Source organism: Carcharodon carcharias, chromosome 13 (assembly GCF_017639515.1).
Source record: "Carcharodon carcharias isolate sCarCar2 chromosome 13, sCarCar2.pri, whole genome shotgun sequence".
Lineage (NCBI taxonomy): Eukaryota > Metazoa > Chordata > Chondrichthyes > Lamniformes > Lamnidae > Carcharodon > Carcharodon carcharias.
In genome coordinates, this window is record NC_054479.1 from 36570648 (window position 1) to 36591070 (window position 20423).

At 42.1% G+C, this 20423-nt stretch overlaps 1 protein-coding gene, 1 non-coding gene and 1 pseudogene across 2 annotated transcripts in view; all 3 read right to left on the minus strand.

The window, feature by feature from the left end:
• LOC121286208 (transmembrane protein 132C-like) overlaps positions 1 to 20423 on the minus strand; it is a 1095675-nt gene that overhangs the window by 424647 nt on the left and 650605 nt on the right. The gene's annotated exons all lie outside the window — the stretch shown is intronic.
• LOC121286555 lies at positions 3337 to 3443 on the minus strand. Its single transcript, XR_005944981.1, has one exon. It is a non-coding gene; the product is annotated as a U6 spliceosomal RNA (small nuclear RNA).
• LOC121286518 lies at positions 3447 to 3556 on the minus strand (annotated as a pseudogene).

Genomic DNA, 20423 nt, shown 5'->3' on the forward strand with positions numbered 1-20423 from the left:
AACCTTTTGTGATTCATGCACTGGGACACCCAGATGCTTCTGAATCTCCGAGCTCTGCAATCTCTCACCATTCATAGATAATAAGCTTCTTTTTTATTCTTCCTGCCAAAATGGATGATTTCACATTTGCCCACATTATACTACATTTGCCCACTCACTTAATATATCTATGCCCTGTTGTTGCCTCCTTCTGTCCTTTTCACAGCTTACTTTCCTTCCTATCTTTGTGTCATCAGCAAATTTAGCACCCGAACCTTTGGTCCCTTAATCCAAGTCATTCATATATATTGTAAAAAGTTGAGTCTCCAACACAGATCCCTATGGCACATTACTCATTACATCCTGCCAACCAGAAAATGACCCATTTATGCCTACTCTGTCTGCTGTTAGCTAGCCAATCTCCTATCCATGCCAATATGTTACCCCCTACACCACAAACTTTTATTTTCCGTAGTAACCTTGATGTGGCACCTTATCAAATGCCTTCTAGATATCTAAGTATAACAGAACCATAGAACCATAAGAAAGTTACGGCACACAAAGAGGCCATTCAGCCCACTGTGTCTGTGCCAGCCATAAAAAAAGAAAGAAGCTAGCCACTCATTTTTAATCCCACTTTCCAGCACCTGGTCCATACTTCAGCAGCATATACAGGTACGTTTGAATAAGATGAGTGTTTCAGCCTCAGCACCAATTTAGACAGTGAATTCCAGATGTCCGCCACCCTCTGGGTGAAAATGTTTACCCTCATGTCTCCTCTAATCCTTCTGCCAATTGCGTTAAATCTATGCCCAGGTAACTGACCCCGCAACTAGAGGAAAAAGGTCTTTCCTGTCTACCCTATCTATGCCCCACATAATTTTGTTACACCTCAATTATGTCATCCCTCAGCCTCCTAAGGAAAACAACCCTAGCTTATCCAATCTTTCTTCATAGCTGCAATTTTCACGCCCTGGCAACATTCTTGTAAATCTCCACAGTACTCGCTCCAGAGCAATTATGTCCTTCCTGTAATGTGGTGACCAGAACTGTGCACAAAATTCCAGCTGTGTCCCAACCAGTGTTTCATACAGTTCCAGTATTACATCCCTGCTTTGTATTCAATACCTCACCCAGTAAAAGAAAGCATTCCATATGCGTTCTTTACCATCTTATCCACCTGTCCTGCCATCTTCAGGGACCTGTGGACAGGCACTCCAAGGCCTCTCACTTCCTCAACCCCTCTCAATACCCTCCCATTTATTGAGTATTCCATTGCTTTGTTTGCCCTCCCCAAATGCATTACCTCACACTTCTCTGGATAGAATACCATTTGCCACTTTTCCTCCCATTCAACCAAACCATTGATATAATTCAGGAGACAACAGCTATCTCTTCACTATCAACTACACAGCCAATTTTTGTGTCATCTGCAAACTTCCCAATCATGCCTCCCGCATTTAAATCTAAATAATTTATATGACAAACAGCAAGGGCTCCAACACTGAGCCCTGCGGAATGCCACTGGAAACCGCTTTCCATTTGCGAAAATATCCATCGACCATGACCCTTTATGTCCTGTCACTGAGCCAACCTTGGATCCAACTCGCCACCTTCCCCTGTATCCCATGGGATCTCACTTTTCTGACCAGTCTGTCATGTGGGACCTTGTTAAATGCCTTACTAAAATCCATGTTGGCAACACCTACAGTACTATGCTCATCAATCTTCCTTGTTACTTCCTCAAAAAATCCTATTAAGTTAAAAGGACACGATCTTCCCCTAACAAAATCCTGCTAGCTATCCCTGATCAACCCATGCCTTTCCAAGTGACAGTTTATCCCGTCTTTCAGAATTAATTCCAATATTTTGCCCACCACCGAAGTCAGACTGACCAGCCTATAATTTTCTGGCCTATCCTGCGCACCCTTTTTAAATATTGGTACAACATTCGCAGACCTCCAAACCTCTGGTACCTCGCCTGTTTCTAGCGAGAATTGGAAAATGATCCTCAGAACATCTGTTATTTCCTCCCTGGCTTCCTTTAACAACCTAGGATACAATCCATCTGGCCCTGGTGATTTATCTACCTTCAAGGATGCCAGTCCCTTCAGTACTTCCTCTCTCATTATGCTTATTGTATCTAATATTTTGCACTCTTCCTCTTTAACTAGAATGTCTGCATCATCCCTCTCCTTAGTGAAGACAATGTACTCATTGAGAACTCTGCCCATATCTTCAGCATCAACCCACATGTACATCCCTGATAAGACCTTACCCTTTCCTTCGTTATCTGTTTGCTCTTAATGTGCTGGTAAAACATCTTTGGGTTTTCTTTGATTTTACCTGCCAATATTTTTTCATATTCTCTCCTTGTTTTCCTAATTTCTTTTTAAAATCACCCCTGTACTTTCTAAACTCCTCTAGGCTTTTTGCAGTATTAAACTTTTTGTGACTGTCGTAAGACCATAAATAAGACCATAGGACATAGGAGCAGAAGCAGGCCATTCGGCCTATCGAGTCTGCTCTGCCATGCAATGAGATCATGGCTGATCTTTTTCTGCTTTATCTAATCCTGTATGCTTATGGGTAATCAGGAGGCTCTAGATTTTGCAGTCCCACCCTTTTTCTTTGTGGGAAGCACGTCTACACTACACCAGTAGAATCTTGCTTTTGAGTGCCTCCCCACTGATTTGACATTATTTTCCCGTCTAGTAGCTGTATCCAATCCACTTTCGCCAGTTCATCGCTCAGCTTAGTAAAATTTGTCTTTCCCCAATTTAGAACTTTCACTCCTGTTCTAACTTTGCCCTTTTCCATAATGATGCTAAATCTAACTGTATCATGGTCATTATTTCCAAAGTGGTCCTCCAATGCTACTTCATCCACTTGCCCAGCTTCATTTCCTAAGACCAAATCTAGAATTGGGCTCCTTCTCATCAAGCTTGTTACGTGCTGGTTGAAAAAGTTCTCTTGAATACAGTTCAAGAATCTTGTGTCCTTCACAGGGTAATTGAACTCCCCAACTACTACTGCACTATATTTTTGCACTCAGAAGTTTGCCTACATATTTGTTCTTCTAACTTCCTTCCACAATTTGAGGGTCTATTGTACACTCCTAGCAGTGTGGCTGCCCCTTTTTTGTTTCTGAGCTCAACCCAAATGGTCTCATTTGGTGCTTCATGTAACTCTTTCAAGTACAAACCCATTTCCATCTGTTTCAGATGAAGTTACATTGTTTCATAGTTTGCCATTGTGAGATTTGAACTCTTGATCTTGGGGTTACAAACCCAGTACCATAACCACTTGGCTATTTAGGCCAAGCTATTTTTTTAAAGGTGAAATGTTTTGTAAGTCTAAAATATGGAACGCTTCACGAATTTGTGTGTCATCCTTGCGCAGGGGCCATGCTAATCTTCTCTGTATCTTTCCAATTTTAATTTCTGTGCTGCCAAGGCGAGCACCTAAGCCTACTGCACCTGGTATTCCCAGGCGGTCTCCCATCCAAGTACTAACCAGGCCTGAGTCTGCTTAGCTTCCGAGATCAGGCGTTCTCAGACTAGTACGGCATGTAGTATATCATCCCTTCTCACAGCTGTAATTGTTTCTTTAACCAATAATGTACACCCCCACCATTTTTATCCCCCTCTCTATTCTGCCTAAAAACTCTATACAGAGACGTTGAGCTGATATTGTTGCCATTCTTTAAGCCAAGTTTCCATTATAGCGATGATATCATGCTGCCATATGTCTGTGTTGGCTTTATTTGTTATACTCCTTGCAATTAAAAATACACCTTTTAATGCTGCTAAATTCCTGTGCTGTACACTTCTTAACCTGCACTGCAACTGTCTTTCAGAGTCACTCACTAATTTTTCATCTCCAGTTCCCTGCTCTGAATTTGCCCTCAGGTTCCCAGCCCCCTGCCAATCTAGTTTAAACCCACCTCCCGCACTTCCACAACAGCACTAGCAAATCTCCCTGCGAGGATATATGTCCCAGTCCTGTTCAGGTGTAGACTTCCCAGCTTGTACAGGTCCCACCTTCCCCAGGATTTGTCTCAATGCCTCAGAAATCTGATGCCCTCCTTCCTACACCAGCTTTCCAGCCACATGTTCAATTGCTATATTCTCCTATTTGTAGACTCACTTGCATGTGGGACTGGGAGTAATCCTGAGATTACTGCTTTAGAAGCCCTGCTTTTCAATCTCTTTCCTAGCTCCCTGAAACCTGCTTTCAAGACCTCACCCCCTTTCCCACCCAATTCATTGGTACCAACATGGACCATGACCTCTGGCTGTTCACCCTCCCTCAGAAGAATGTCCTGCAGCCACTCCATAACATCCCTGACTCTGGCACCAGGGAGGCAACATACCATCCTGGAGTCATGTACATGGCCATAGAAACGCCTGTCTGTTCCCCTAACTAATGAATCCCCTATCAATACTGCTCTTCCCCTCTTCTTCCTCCCTTTCTGTACAGCAGAGCTGCCTGTAGTGCCACAAATCTAGCACTGGCTGCACTCCTCCGAGGAATCAATGCCCTTACCAGTAAGCAAAACAGAAAACCGATTGACGAGCAGGACCCTAGGGGACTCCTGCACTACCTTCCTAGTTCTCTTGGACTGCCTGGCGGTCATCCATTCCCTTTCTGCCTTCAGGTTGCTAAGCTGCAGCGTGACCGCCTCGCTGGACGTGCTATCCACGCAGCTCTCAGCCTTCGGATGTGCCAGAGTGACTCCAGCTGCCGCTCAAGCTCTGAAACATAGAGCTCAAGGTTCTGCAGCTGGTGACACTTCCTGCATATGCAGTTGTCTAGGACACCGGTAGCGTCCATAACTTCTCACATATTACAGAGCATGCATTCCACACAATCAAGTTATCCTGCCATTGCTTAAATTTACTTCCCTTCTGTTAACTTTATTTTACTTTGGCTTACTTATACTACTTTATTTTACCTGGCCTTGACAACTTTACTTCCTTCTTGCTCGTGTTTATCAATGAAATCTAAATAGTTCCTTCTTTTACGAAGAATGCGTTAAGCTACTTAAAGTCCCTCCCTAGCAGCAGTTTCTCAACAATCGATGTACTTGTGTCCCTCCTATGGTGTCACTCTTGGATGTTTTCAAAACTTAGCCCTCTCGTGCAGCTTTTCAACTCCTGGTCTCCTACAGGCTGAGAAAGATAAAGAAAGAAAAGGGAAAGAGCACCTCCCTCCCCTCCTCACCGAACTCCCTTCTCACCAAACTCACAGCAATTCCACTCAGGAACAATGTACTCTTTACAGTATATCCACCGGTTCCTATTTATCCACAGCACATGTATCTCCTTCAAAGAAATCCAATAAATTGGTTAAACATGATTTGCCTTTTACAAAACCATGTTGACTCTGTCTGAGTAAGAGTAGTCATGTATCTGGGCTTCCAAAAGGCAATTATTAAAGTGCCACATAACAGGTTTGCCAGCAAAGTTAAAACCCATGGAATAAGAATGAGGAGAGGCAATAAAAATTGATGATAAAATTCTAAAAAGGGGGTGCCATAATAGAGAGATCTGGACAGATCATTGAAGATAGCAAGGCAGGCTGAGAAAGTGATTATAAAGGCTTACTGGACCCTGGGCTTTAATAAACAAAGGCATTGAGTAGTAAAACAAGGAAATTATGATGAACCTATCTAAAATACTGGCTCAGCCGCAACTGGCATATTGTGTCCAATTCTGGGCACCACACTTTAAGAAAGATGTGAAGACTTTAGAGAGGGTGCAAAAAATATTTACAACAAGGATGAAGGACCTTGCTTACATGGATAGACTGGAGAAGCTGGGGTTGTTCTCCTTAGAGAAGCTTGAGAGAAGATTTGCTGGAGGTGTTCAAAATCATGAGGGGTCTGGAAAGACCAGATAAGGAGAAACTGGGAAGATCAAGAACCAGAGGATATAGACTTAAGGTGATCTGGAAAAAAAACAACAGCAACATGAGGAAATCTTTTTTACACTGTGAGTGGTTAGGATCTAGAATGCACTGCTTGAGAATGTGGTGGTGGCAGATTAAATTGTGGTCTTCAAAAGAGAATTGGATAATCAGCTGAAGAGAAAAATGCAGGATAAGGGCATGGGAATGGGACATAAGTCATTAAAGGTGGCAGGACAGGTAGACAGAGCTGTTACTAAAGCATACAGTATTCTAGTCTTCATTAATAGGGCATAGAGTACAAGAGCAGGGAGGTTATGATGAACTTATAAAAGACACTGGTTAGACCTTAGCTGGAATATTGTGTATAGTTCTGGGTGCCACACTATAGGAAGAATGTGAACGCATTGGAGAGCGTGCCAAAGAGGTTTACAAGAACGGTTCCAAGGATGCGACACTTTAGTTATAAGGAAAGATTGGAGAAGTTGGGACAGTTTTCCTTGGAGGGAAGGAGGCTAAGAGAAGACTTGATGGAAGTTTTCAAAATAATGAGAGATCTGGACAGAGTAGGTTGGGAGAAACTGTTCCCACTTGTAAACAGGTCAAGAACCAGAAGGCATAGTTTTAAAGTGTTTTCCAAAAGAAGCAAATGTGAGGTGAAATAAAACTTTTCCACACAGGGAGTAGTTAGAGCTTGGAATGCACTGCCTGGAAGTGTGAGGAAGGCAGGTTCAATTGAGGCATTCAAGAGGGCATTGGATGATTATTTAAATAGAAACATCTGCAGGGTTATGGGGAAAGGCAGGAGAATGGCACTAAGTTAAAATGCTCAAAGAGCTGGTGCAGACATGATGGGCCAAATGGCCTCCTTCTACATTGTAACAATTCTGTGATTCTATGATAGATTTGAATTGTTCTTGCCGGCATGGACACAACAGGGCCTAAAGGCGCCCTTCTGTGCTGTAACCATTCCATGATTCCAAGGTTCCATGAAATACTTAAGACCCATGGTTGGTGAAAATGTAATTTTGGTCAATTAATGTGCTTGTAATAATGGAAGCAACTGTTAATAAAGGAGCTAATCACACACTCCCAATTCACTCTGATGCCAAATCAATTTCTAACTCATGTATGAATAGAGCTTGGATGCTTCTGATTAAATTGTACTACAAAATTTGCCTGCTTGCTTGCAAAAATACTAGTGCCCATGAAGCCATTGGAGGAAAGGATGTTTCAATATGAAGTAAAACATATTCGTCATTGTTTCTTCAGAAAGTAGCCAGTGTGAGATAATGCTCAATGCAAAATGGTGTACAAAGCCAAGAAAGTTGTAATTCAAGTTATAGTGGAATATTGCTCCCTTTCCTGGAAAAAATTGAAAATAAAAATCATCAATGGTTGCCTGATTTTAGTCAACCCAATGTGTGGGGTACAAATTCCTTGATATGCATTTTCATGCATGAAGGACAGTGATCACACAGACCTGGAGGTCCAAGATTGGACCAAAATTGGGCCTCAGCTAAATAATCTGGGTGAGTTGCTGGTGCCAGTTGAACCTCCACAGGCAGTTCTCCCTTTTGCGGCAATGAATTCCAGGTTGCTTGCCTTGCCAGTGGTAGCCCAGCGGGGTGGGGTGGTGAGAGGTTCTCATGGTGAAAAGCGGCAACTGCAGAAATGTAGTGCTGCAAGGACGAGCTCTCTTTAGAAATGTATCTGGCTGCTGCTTGGGGTGCAGCGTTCAGTGAAATTGAAGTGGTTTGTTTATTCAGGCCACCTCTGCCTTCCAGCAACAATGGTGCTAACAAAAGACGTGAACCAGGACCTCTCTTTTAGCAATAGAATGGCATCATGAAAAATAGGGTGAGAGAAAAATAATTGGGGAAAAAATACAAAACTATGGAGTAGCATTTTGCCCTTGGGGTCAGGGGCCTAATGAAATGGGGTCAAAACCTCACACTGTGTGGGAAACAGTCACCTGGCAGTGATCTTACCCCAAAATTGGCCAATTGGTGACTAGAGGGTGGGCTCATTGTCCTATTAAGGATGGCAGAGGAACAAGCTTCGAAGGAGATGAAGACAGAATAAAAGAAAAAACGCCCTCTCTCCAACATTTTAAACTGTTACATTTAAAAATGGAACCAGTAGCCGGGCCACCCATGTGACCCCCTCTACAGGACAACTTGCTGCCAAAGCTATGGCCAGGCAGGTGCAGAGGGCCTCAAATTCAGCCTGCCCAGGGTACTAGCTGTCAGGTCTGCCGGTGAGAGGCTGCCTCCAGGCAGCTGGGCGAGTGCGGGCTACAGGCCAACTGGAAAATTCTAGTCAGTCTCCTCTATTAATTTGCCTTAAGTGGCCATTTACTTACCCTAACTGGCTACTCGCATGGCCCGGGCATGGGACAGTGCCAGCAAACTGCATGCCAGCCAGCAACATGAATCTTTGCACCTGCCTGCCTCGGTGCTCACTCCCCCATATGGGCTGAAAATCTTGCCCATGGATACCACCTGGTTATATCATTGCAACTGTGTCCCACATTTAAAAAATAAACTGGGAAAAATAAAATATACCACTGTGCAAATCATAGAGCAGGCGAAAAGCCTAGTGCACGGAGAAAAGGACTTTGATCACTATTCTACAGAGATCTGTTGTAGTTAAGAAAAGGATGAAACAAACTTTTTAAAATGTATGATTTTTGTGGTTGGTTCCAGACAGACTTAACTTCTTAAATTCAATTAGCTTCATCTATCAAATCCAAGACAGGCAGAGGGTCGGATCCCCTAAGGATTGATGCAGAGTCCCTTGCTCTTCAAGCTGTGAATTAATGATATCCCTCAGGTTTACAAAGATGGAGAGTCCTCATGTACAATTTGTGGACGACATGATTACATTAAGCATCAAAATCTATTCTGGAAATTTCAGCAAGTTTAAGCTATAGAAATAGGGACACTTTCTGACAGCCATTTTGGGAGCCATCTGTTTCTTCATTAAAAGTAAAAAAGTTGTCTCATTTTCATTATGAGAAATGATTATGTGCCTTTCAGTATTTAAAATTGGCAAGACTGATAGTATTCACAGCACAAACTATTTAAATTCATTGTTGGTTAGCATTTTTTAATAAAATAATTAGTAAATAGAAAAACAATGGTTTTCTCCTGAGGCGAATTAAGCCTTACTAAACTGAGCTTGTTTGAAATCCTGGATTCAAATCTCAAGAGTCCAACCGGACAATTTCAGAGGTCAGATGAAACCTTTTGGGAGCCAATTCTATTTATACTCTTCTGGAGTGTATTTGCACAGTTCAGCATCAAAGGATTCACTCCTTAGAGTGTGAGCTCAAAATTTAAAATTGTGGGACTGAGATTGAATTCGAATGCTCTGCCTGTCTTTAACTTCCTCACTTCCTCTTCCTATTCTTGGGAAATTTAAACCGCTGTTAGCATGGTGTTAAACTGTGTAACAACAAAACATTGTTTCAACAACCTTTTCAATGATTGTGATATGTCTATGCCGTTTCAGCTTGAAAATGACATTGTGCAGTCTGAATAATGAATGCATTTTAAACAATGGATAGGAGAACTTGATGATGAAGTTAATGGAAAGGAAAACCAGGTGAGATTTATAATGGGCAGCAGAATCACTATTTCCCCTTTTACACTATCACTCAGTCACAATTATCCCCATTGGATTCCTGCTCTCAGTGCAAATATTCACGAGGATTTGTTTGAAATAGAACTGCTGTAGGCACCCCAATCATGGTTCCACATTCCAAAGAGGGTGTGACGGGACTTGAAATCCAGGTGAAAGATTGTGTCTATTTGTCTATTCCTCCACTGACTTCCCTCAGCATTCTTGGATGCATGCGTGGGAACTTCATTATTTTGAATTCCACCAATTTTTTTCTGACCTACTTTATTGGCTGTTTGGATCATATCAAACCATTTCATGTTTAAGATATGACCAGCTTTACAAGCTGGTAGGACGCATACAAAAATTCCTTCTGTGCATACACAATGATATTTTCCATTCCATTTCAAAAAGTTTCCCTTTGAGATAAAATGTTGGGGTTGACCAGAGCAAAATGAGTTGCATTTTAAGCACTAACTCTTTATTTGCAGGGAGGTGTTTTCTGCAGTTGTATTTCTGCAGTTGCATTTCTGCAGGTTTTTAATCTTCATTTTCTGCAGTAGTTGTTGAGTTGTCTGCCTCACCCCAAACAATGTAATGAGGAGAGGGATATGGGCCCAATTTTTGATAAACACTGGAGGGATGTGCAATCTCGCACTGTCTGCAGTGTGTATCAGAGCTTGTGGTAACTGGATGACACCCATCTCCATCCACCCTGCCACCCTTACTTTCAACTTTGGACTCAGGTGATCTGATTTTTAGTTCTTTCTAATCCATTTGTGTCTTTGTGTACAGTATTCAAATCCTTAAAACATTCACAGCAAACACAGGGTGATCTACATAGCTGTTAAAGATGGGAGAGTATGCTGATGGAAATTAAGGCTGAGATTAAACAGCAGCTGTTAGAAGCAAATGCATTTACAAACAAGAGTATCAGATATACTTAAGATGAGCATTGGGACTTTCTTTGAAAAATGATCAGTATATAGTATATTGAATAGTATCTGTTCAAACTAAGCTTTTTTAATTCATTCTCGGGATTTGGGCATCGCTGGCTGGGTCAGCATTTATTGCCCATCCCTAAATTGCCATTGAGAAGATGGTGATGAGCTGCCTTCTTGAACTGTTGCAGTCCATGTGGTGTAGGTACATCCATAGTGCTGTTAGCAAGGGAGTTCCAGGATTTTGACCCAGCAACAGTGAAGGATCGGTGATATATTTCCAAGTCAGGATTGTGAGTGACTTGAAGGGGAACTTCCAGGTGGCGGTGTTCCCATCTGTCTGCTGTCCTTGTCCTTCAGATGGTAGTGGTCATGGGTTTGGAAGGTGCTGTCTAAGGAGCCTTGGTGAATTCCTGCAGTGCACCTTGTAGATGGTGCACACTGTTGCTACTGTGTGTCGGTGGTGGAGGGGGTGAATGTTTGTGGATGTGTTGCCAATCAAGCGGGCTGCTTTGTCCTGGATAGTGTCAAGCTTCTTGAGTGTTGTGGGAGCTGCACTCATCCATGCAAGTGGGGAGTATTCCATCACACTCTTGACTTGTACCTTGCAGGTGGCGGACAGGCTTTGGGGAGTCAGGAGGTGAGTTACTCGTCGCAGGATTCCTAGCCTATGACTGCTCTTGTAGCCATAGTATTTAAATGCCTGGTCCAGTTCAGTTTCTGGTCAATGGTAACTCTGAGGATGTTGATAGTGGAGGATTCAGTGATGGTAATGCCATTGAGCATCAAGGGGTGATGGTTAGATTCTCTCTTGTTGGAGATGGTCATTGCCTGGCACTTGTGTGGTGTGAATGTTACTTGCCACTAGTCAGCCCAAGCCTGGATATTGTCCAGGTCTTGCTGCATTTGGACATGGACGGCTTCAGTATCTGAGGAGTCACAAATGGTGCTGAACATTGCGCGATCATCAGCGAACATCCCCACTCTGACCTTATGATGGAAGGAAGATCATTGATGAATCAGCTGAAGATGGTTGGGCCAGGGGCACTACCCTGAGGAACTCCTGCAGTGATGGCCTGGAGCTGAGATGACTAATCTTCATCAACCACAACCATCTTCCTTTGTGCTAGGTATGACTCCAACCAGTGGAGAGTTTAGCCCCTGATTTCCATGGACTCCAGTTGTGCTAGGGCTCCTTGGTGCTACGCTCAGTCAAATGCTGCCTTGATATCAAGGGCAATCACTCTCACCTCATATCAGGAGTTCAGCTCTATTGTCCATGTTTAAACCAAGGCTATACTGAGGTCAGGAGCTGAGTGGCCCTGGCAGAACTCAAACTGGGTGTCAGTGAACAGGTTATTGCTAAGCAAGTGCCACTTTTGCTATTGGTCGCCCGACATCCTCAGGAGGCACCGCCTTCCTACACTAATTGGCAAATGAATAGACTCTTCAGTACCTGATTGGATGATTCTTGACCTTCGGTTGAACAGCATATTCCTACCACATGTCCAATTTTAAACATAAAAACAAAAGTGTCCCAGAAAATATTCATTTTCATTCCTGGAGACTCCAGGGCAATCTTGGATTATTGGAATAGTGATTGAATTTGTTGTTTGCATGAGCTGCTGCATTTTGAGATTCAGTTAGAAATGTAAAAATAATCAAGGGTGATTAAGAGAAACTAGAAACTTAATTCCTTTTTGGCCATTGTTAAAGAAGATATTCTTAAGAAGGCATGACATAGCCAACCCCTCTACATATATCCTGGGTTGATCTCTCTCATGGCACAATGAGTGTTGATTAATTGGGATTGGTGCAGGGGGGGCACACAGGGGCAATACTTGGAGATCAGGAACGCCCCTGAAGCAAAACAACAGTGGATGCCGGTGGTGGCGGTGGGCGGTGGGGGGGGGGTAGGGGGGGGGGGGGGGGGGGGGGGGGGGTGGCAGTGTGAAGGGTGGTGATTGGGAGGGTGTGAGGGGGCAAGAGTCACCACTGGACCGCTCTAACATGCTTTTCACCTCTCTGCGTACAGAAATATTGGAAGTTGCAAGGGATGTGGTTCATTCAGAACAAAACCTGTGTTGCAGACTTTAGGGTGTTAAATGGCAGCTGTTTTGGGTATGGATTCTTACTCTACTTTCCACCCCTTCTCATCTCCTCCGTCTCCCTGCTCCTTCTGCCTGCTTGCCACTCCTACCACCCTCCCTATCCTCCCCTTTTCTCCCTCTCCTCTGCACCACCCAGTATCCTCTATTCATCGTCTCTCCCTTTCTGCCCGTTGCTTCTCATCGCAGTCTCACTTTCCGTCTTCCCCTCTTTTCTTTACACCCTGCTCTCTTCCCTTCCTCCTCTCTGCATGAACTCCTATTCCTCTCCCGCTCCTTTGCTCTATTTTCTTTCTTTTTCAACAACACCATCTCCAGCACTTTTCCTCCTTTCTTTCCCCTCTCTTTCCCTTCCTTTCTTCTCCCTCACCAATGTGGAGGAATTTCAGGGTCTATAATGTTTGACTAAGAGCTAAACTGAAACATAAAAAATTGAAAGGTTAAATATTTTTATGGTCAGATTAGTCCTTATTTTAGCCAACAAAAATCAAGCTGGCTGAGAAATAGGAGATTTTAATGGCAAAATGTTGACACAGTGCAGAGAGGAAGGTGTGCACAACATAAGAACATAAGAACTAGGAGTAGGCAATTCAGCCCCTCGAGCCTGCCCCTCCATTCATTAAGATCATGGCTGATCTCATTTCGGCCTCAACTCCAATATCCTGACCTCTACCCATAACCTTTCAACCCGTTACTAATTAAAAATCTGTCTATCTCCTCCTTAAATTTATTCAGCGTCGCGGCATCCACAAGGTACAAGATACTTAATTATGGAGCTTGAGAGATCAACTGAATGAATCTCAGTTCCTTATTATTGTGGATGGCAGTGGGTGTGATGTAACTGGTGCACAATACTACTACTCGCATTTATGTAGCATCTTATCATATCAAAGTGTCTCAAAGTGCTTCGCACAGAATTATTACTTTTGAAATGCAAAACCCTGTGTTTTAAATATAATATTAGGCGTAACAGTGCAGGTAGTGGAGCATCACAGAATAGCAATTTAGTGAGTGCCAGTAGTCCTTATGTAACACCCATTGTACATTGCACAGTGAAAATTACAGTGAAGAGTGCTATAGAGCTTGGCATATATTACATCGTCCAAGGTTAACACATTGCATGTGTGATGCATTGCTTACCTTAGTATTGAGTTACTATTGCTGCAGAGTCGGAAGTGTTCTGTTAAATGTGTACTACTATATATTTTAGCAGAGCTTTGTGCACACTGTGGGAACTACGCTAACATTGGATTTAGCAGAACAAGAACAAACTTGGGGAAAGGGCTGCTTCTGGTGTCAGTTGGCGAGCATAGAATATTCTTAGGACCTGCTGCTGTGTAACCTTAACAGATCAGCCACACAGCTAACTGGGAACTGCAGAAAAGACTGAGATTCAACATGGAAGTTGTGACAGCCGTGCCATCTCCTTCAGGAATACCTCCAGATCACATAAAGAAGAAATTGAATTTATATAGAACCTTTCAAGACCTCAAGGCATCTCGATGCGCTTCAGAACCAATTAAGTACTTTGGAAGTGCAGCAACTGTTGTAATGTAGGACAACGTGGCAGACAATTTGCATGCAGCAGGCAGAAAAACAGTGACAGAAGCAGAGTACAGATACAACAAACCTCAGGCTACAACCAACCTTCCAGTCAAATCTGCTATTGGGATCTTAAGATAACATTTTGGATATGTCAACCAATTGTGGAAACCTTACAGTACAGAGCTCACAAGGTTTCACAAATAACTGTCTCATTCTGCATGTTTCATAACTTCATCCTGCAAAGACATCTCACCCTGACCAGGTTAACTTGCCTGCTGCTAGAGTGAGAAATCAGAAAAGCACTGAGGAATTATCTTCAGCAACGCAACAGGGAGAGAGGGTACATGCCAATCACCAATTAACAAGTGTCACAGCTAGATCTTTTCTTAACTCATCCAATCACCAACCTAACCAAGATAATCTACCTTCCTGGACGCTATCATACTCAGTTTTACCAATCTGTTTATTGATGCTTTACAAGATGATCTGTTTTATTTTAAGCAATGATGATTAAGTAGGCAACACAATGTTCAAATCAATTTTGGTGCATTTATTTATTCCTAGTACTGCTTTTAAGTAATTCTATTGTGCAAGGACTATATATTGCTTTTTGTGACCATCTCCTTGCTGCATAGGTGCTTCTGGACAGCGGGTAGTTCCTCAAAATGTATTCCTTTTCTAGTTGCAGTAGGGCTCCCAGGATCTGGACTATGAAGCTGCCTTTCATGACAGCCCATTCTTTTTCTTCAGTTAACATCTGCTCATGCCTCCTCCATACAACCAAATCTGTTCAAATGCTTCCTAATCGCAACTCACAATTGATCATCATGATTATTGTTTCTCTCACTCCATTGGCTGATCCTCTCTGTGTGCATTTTAGTACATATTTTAACTCATGTACTGAAAACAGAAAAATCACCTGTTAAACAGCTTTATTTCTAAGCAGTAAGTAAGCCTCAGAAACACACAAACAACAATTTAAACTCAAAAGGATTATTGTTGCAAATTTATCTCTCTGTAATCTACTATTATCAGAATATAAGAATCAGTATATTGTGTAACATTTTATTCTCACTATTGTGAAGTATCAATATTCAGTTAGAATATTTTCATCATCACTTTGATCTCACCTGTCCTTGGCTGGAAAAAAACTAATTTACCATCTTCCTGAACAGATCTGACTCATACAGCAACATCGTCTGCAGAGCAGATCAAGTGCGATGCAAATTGAACTTTCAAACAATAAAATAAAATGTCCTTTCCTGAACTAATTTTTCTCCCCTTCCTACTCCTCTTCACAACAATTAATAGAACAGGTATAGTTTCATGAGTGGCAGTAGTTTGCTGGTACCTTATTCAAGTGCCATACTTCAATTACCAGCCTGGAATGTGTGAATACTCATATGACATTGATGACACAAATTGAATAAGCAAATTGAACATTATGCTGTCCTCATTCAGTATATAATATTCCATTTCCCTCGAGGGCTATTGGATACTATCAAAAGTATAAACCAAGCCACTTTTACCGCACATTATACTTAGTTGTGTGCTCCATAATATTGCTCCAGCTGAGGCCAGAGACCAGGCACTGAACCTCTCGTGCATTCCTATCACTATGCAGTGCCATTCTACAAAATGCTTTTATCCACTGAGCTAGGGGGCAGGAGAGGACCACTTAATCTTTAATCCACTATTAAGGTTAGTCAAAAAGTTGAATCTGTTGAATTCAATGCCATGGAAACAGTCAATACCCAGATCAACTGTGTGTCCTTATTAAGTTTTCTCTCAAGGTGCTGCTACCCTGGACTCTGCTTGATAATTATTAATCATGAATTAATTACAGACTTCCAGGGACTTGCGTAAAATTTCAAATGCATCACCTGTCTTGTTGCTGCTAAGAATCAGTCTCAGCGCACGAAAGAACAATTAATATTAAGGCAAACAGTTTCAATTAATGGAAAGTTTATGTCTTATTTTAAGACAGAATGGAGCCCTTTTCTCAAAACAGTGAATATAAACTGTGAACAACTTAAAAAAAAATCCCTTGGAAATTTCAGATTCTTTGCTGTATTGATATGCCTAACACAGACCAAAGCGCCGACTGAAATTTACTGAGAGACAGAAAGAGGACTGAAAACTGACAGCCTTTTGTCATTTACCATGAATCAATGTCAAGAGGTACATCAATGACTGCACATGCGGTATCAATCCTGGCAGTCATGCCACTCAGTGCTATTTAATTTGTGAAATCTGATACTCAGTTGACAGGAAAGATACATAGAAATTGAAATACTCAAATAAGCAAATGTAAAGCTCATTTGATTGAAAAATATCAGCAATTCCTGCAATCTTAACATGGGTGATAATATTATTCCAATGAAAATAAACTATGGAAAATTGGAGGCCGGAACCTTTTTAAATAGTAATTCATAGGCGAAAAGCAGGTGCAGAAAAATAAATTAATGTCATATTAAATTGTCTTTTTCATAAAAGTGTTCCCCATTAAACAAATGCTCAAAAACAATATCAGAATTTATGGTATATACAATTGTATTACAGTATGTGCTTACTTTATTTGTAGGCATTAAAAAGCTTTGAGGAAGTCTGAGAAGGCCATGAAAAATCTAATTTTATTGGATAGTTAATATCAGAGCATGTGTTGGTTATGGTATCAAAAAAATCTACAGTTGGAGTTCTCCCACGATCACCTGGGCCATGCTCCCCCTACCAGACCACCCAGAAAAAACACCAAACACAAAACGACAAACTACACTGCCAACCCCATTAAAGTGACATCTTCTTTTCCCTCAAAACCAAACATTTTGGGTTGGATTTTCCTATCCCGCAAGGCCGACCTACCTTGGGCAGGTTTTAAAATTGGAGGGTGAAGACTGATTCAGCAATTCCACATACGCCCCCAACCCTGTTCCCATCATCAGTAATTTTGATCAGTGCGGGATAAGGGGTCATGTCTTGACCCCACACTCAGTTGTCCCAATGTAGCCAGCTCTATTGCAGAAGTTTGCATTTCAGGCATCCTGCAATTTTCATGGAGTTGTACTGACTTTTGATAACGACATGGTTTACATCAGCTGAGAGATTTAATGGATCTTAGGAGAACCCTGGTTTGGAGTTGGGAACCATATGAAAGGTAAATTCAAAAGGTGTTGCTAACTTCACAAATCATAATAAAATGCTGAATGAAAGTTATATCTGTTTTTAATACAATAATTGATTAAAGGGCTTTGTTTTGAATTGGTAAGTGACCATTAAACTGAACAGCACTGTGAAAATGCAAAAGTCTTCAGATGCATTAAAGTACATTATTAGTTGGATAAAGTGCTGTTCTGCATTGTACAATATTGAAATTCAGATTTGACTATGCCAATTGACCCTTTTGCATTCATCTTTTCCTTGAATTTCAGCTTAGCCATCTGTTTGGATGTTTCAAAGTTTTGACAGATGATTGATCTCTTTGATGCAGCTCTCACAGCAAGAACAAAAATGTGTATTCCTTGCTAGACTGCTCATGCTTTAATCCCTGCCACAGCATTGAAACAGCTTTATGCAAATTTATAAACAAGATAATCTGTGACTACAGTCAGGCTACATTATCCATCCTCCCCTCTCTAGCTCTTCTGGAGCTTTTGAAATGGTTGTCCATGTTATCCTCCATGGGATTTCTCTTGCTTCGTTTCATTCTTAATCTCCGAACAGAGTCAGAGGACCTAGCAGTAATTTTGGCATATTTTCAGTTGCATATCAAAATGAAATATGATAAAGACTGCAACAGGGAAAGGGAAAGAGAGAGAGAGGTATGAAGCTGGAAATGACAAAAAAATTGCACTTTCATCGTACGCATCATGCAGAACATTCCTGACTATTTATGAGAGGTGTGAGAGAAATCAGCTATTAGATAATGGGCAAATTCCTGTGAACAAAAGGCAAAACACTACAGCTACTGAAACAGAAAACAGAAAAGACTGGAGACAGTCAGGAGGTCAAGCAGCATCTGTCAGGTAAACATGAGTCCATTAATGTTTCAGGTATAAGCCCTTCCTAAGATGTTGCTGATGAACAGCGTTTAAGACGGAACAGTCAGGGGGTACAAAAATATATCCAACAATCACACACAGGAAAAAACATAAAATTAGTTACTAATAGGGGGGGTCAAAAAATGGCAAAGCAGATGCATAGCAACGCCACCACCTGCAAGTTCCCCTCCAAGCCATACACCATCCTGATTTGCAAATATATCACCATTCCTTCACTGTTGCTGGGTCAAAATCCCGGATTTCCCATCCTAACAGCACTGTGGGTGTAACTATGCCACATGGACTGCAGCGGTTCAAGGCACCAGCTCACCACCTTCTCTAGGGCAATTAAAGATGGGCAACAAATGCTGGCTTAGCCAGCAACACCCACAACCTGTGAAGACAACAAAAAAAAAAATGGGATCCTGACCCGCTACCGATACCATCATTTGGCCAGGGTCTAAACTGGGAAAATTACACTCAGAGGATTAGTGAACAGCAAAAGGGAGAAAGCTAAGTGCAATGGGACAGCTGAAAACTAGCAAAATGGAGCAAGTTCCAGCAGCCCAGGAGTCTGGTGAAAGGAAAATGGAGGTCCCCACCAAGGGTGCAGTCAATCTCACCAGCACAGCGTTCTGGCAGAGGCTGGTGTCCTTTTCCTGCCACCACCCACCCATTAGCACTTAACTCATTTGCCTCTGCCATCCCTGGAAAATCCAGTACACTCTTTCTACACTGCAAATGTTGACTGCCAGAGAGACTTGACGTAATCATGAGACACAAAATAATAAGCCACACCACCCTTCTGCTCTCCACAGTCATAGCACCACTTTAGTTCCCCTCCTGTAGCCATACCACTCTTCCCAATCCTCTCTATTTGGCCAAATTATCACTGCCCCAATTCTCCCCTGAGCCACATTGAGCTGGATTTTACAGCCCTGTGCCAAACATATTTCCCACCATCTTCCCCCTCCCCACCCCCTCAATCCAGTCCCCATAATCTGGTAGGCAGGCAGGGGCTGAAATCGGCTGCCCCACCATAAGGCGGTTGACATGGGTAGGCGGGCAAAAGCGGGGAGTCCGCTTTTTCACCATCTGGGGTGAAAAAGCAGAAAGGGTGGCTGCATCTTTTGGGGCTGACCTGTGCACATTGGGGCATTCCACCAAGATGATAACCCCACTTTATGCTTCCCTTCCTAGCCTCCAAAACACATTCCCCCACCCCCTCACCTCCTAGGGTGCCTGATCATTTCCCACTCTAAAAGTCCAGGACTTACCTGAGTTCAGGATCCATTGCTCTTCTCCTCAGGATTTAATTGCAGTCCCAGCAGCATCCACTATTGAGTTCTGGCGCTGCAGGGGCTGCAAGAGCTGCCGGCCAATCTGATCTGCCAGCAGCTATCTACATGAAACTTTTACCCACTGAGGGGAGGAAGTCCCACTCTCTGTTCATTAAGACTGTCAGCCACGGGTTATCACTGCAGGGAGACCTTTTCTTAAGTCAATTGGTTTGGAATCAACTTTTGTAATGAGGGGTGGGGGGAACAAAACCCCCGATCCCCCTATAAAATTCAGCCCATTACCTCTGCCCTCTCGCTATCTAAGTACCACTGTGAAAGCTTAGCTGGTATAATAGGAAAATACCATGTATGTTTGCATAGCTACTTGTCAATCAACTTCAAGTTTCATCTCACAATCTGACTAACAGAAGTGTCCTTGATCACAACATCCTTTTCGCTTGGGTGATAAAGCTGTAGCTAAGATTCAAATGGCCTGTGCTGTAAACTGACAGAAGAAAGATTCATATACAAGAAGGAATGTAACTTTTTCCTTTTATTCCAATAGGAAACCTAAATTTCAAACAGACTTGAGTGCCTTTTTATGAAGTGGAATGTTTCTGTTTGACAGTCTCACTCAATCATCTCAATGTATTTGATATGATTTAAACTATTCTAGTTTTCTGCTTTGATTCCACAGGGATAACAAATGGGATTGTTCAAACCAGTCACTGATGCCACAGCTATTCAACTTCAAGTATTTTGAGACCCTTTCCAATTCAATAATGGCTTTTTCAATGTGCCTAAGAAAGGCATCAGACTAAAAATCTGTTTCATTACAGCCACTTTTAGTAGGATACGGTATCAGTCATACTGCTAGAATACCTATTATTATATGAACAAAAGACTCTAATTTTCTTTTATGCTTAAAATATGCAAAATAGAAAATAAAATCTTAATTGCGCAGCCTTTGAAAAAAAGTTTTGGCTGCATATTAGTGTT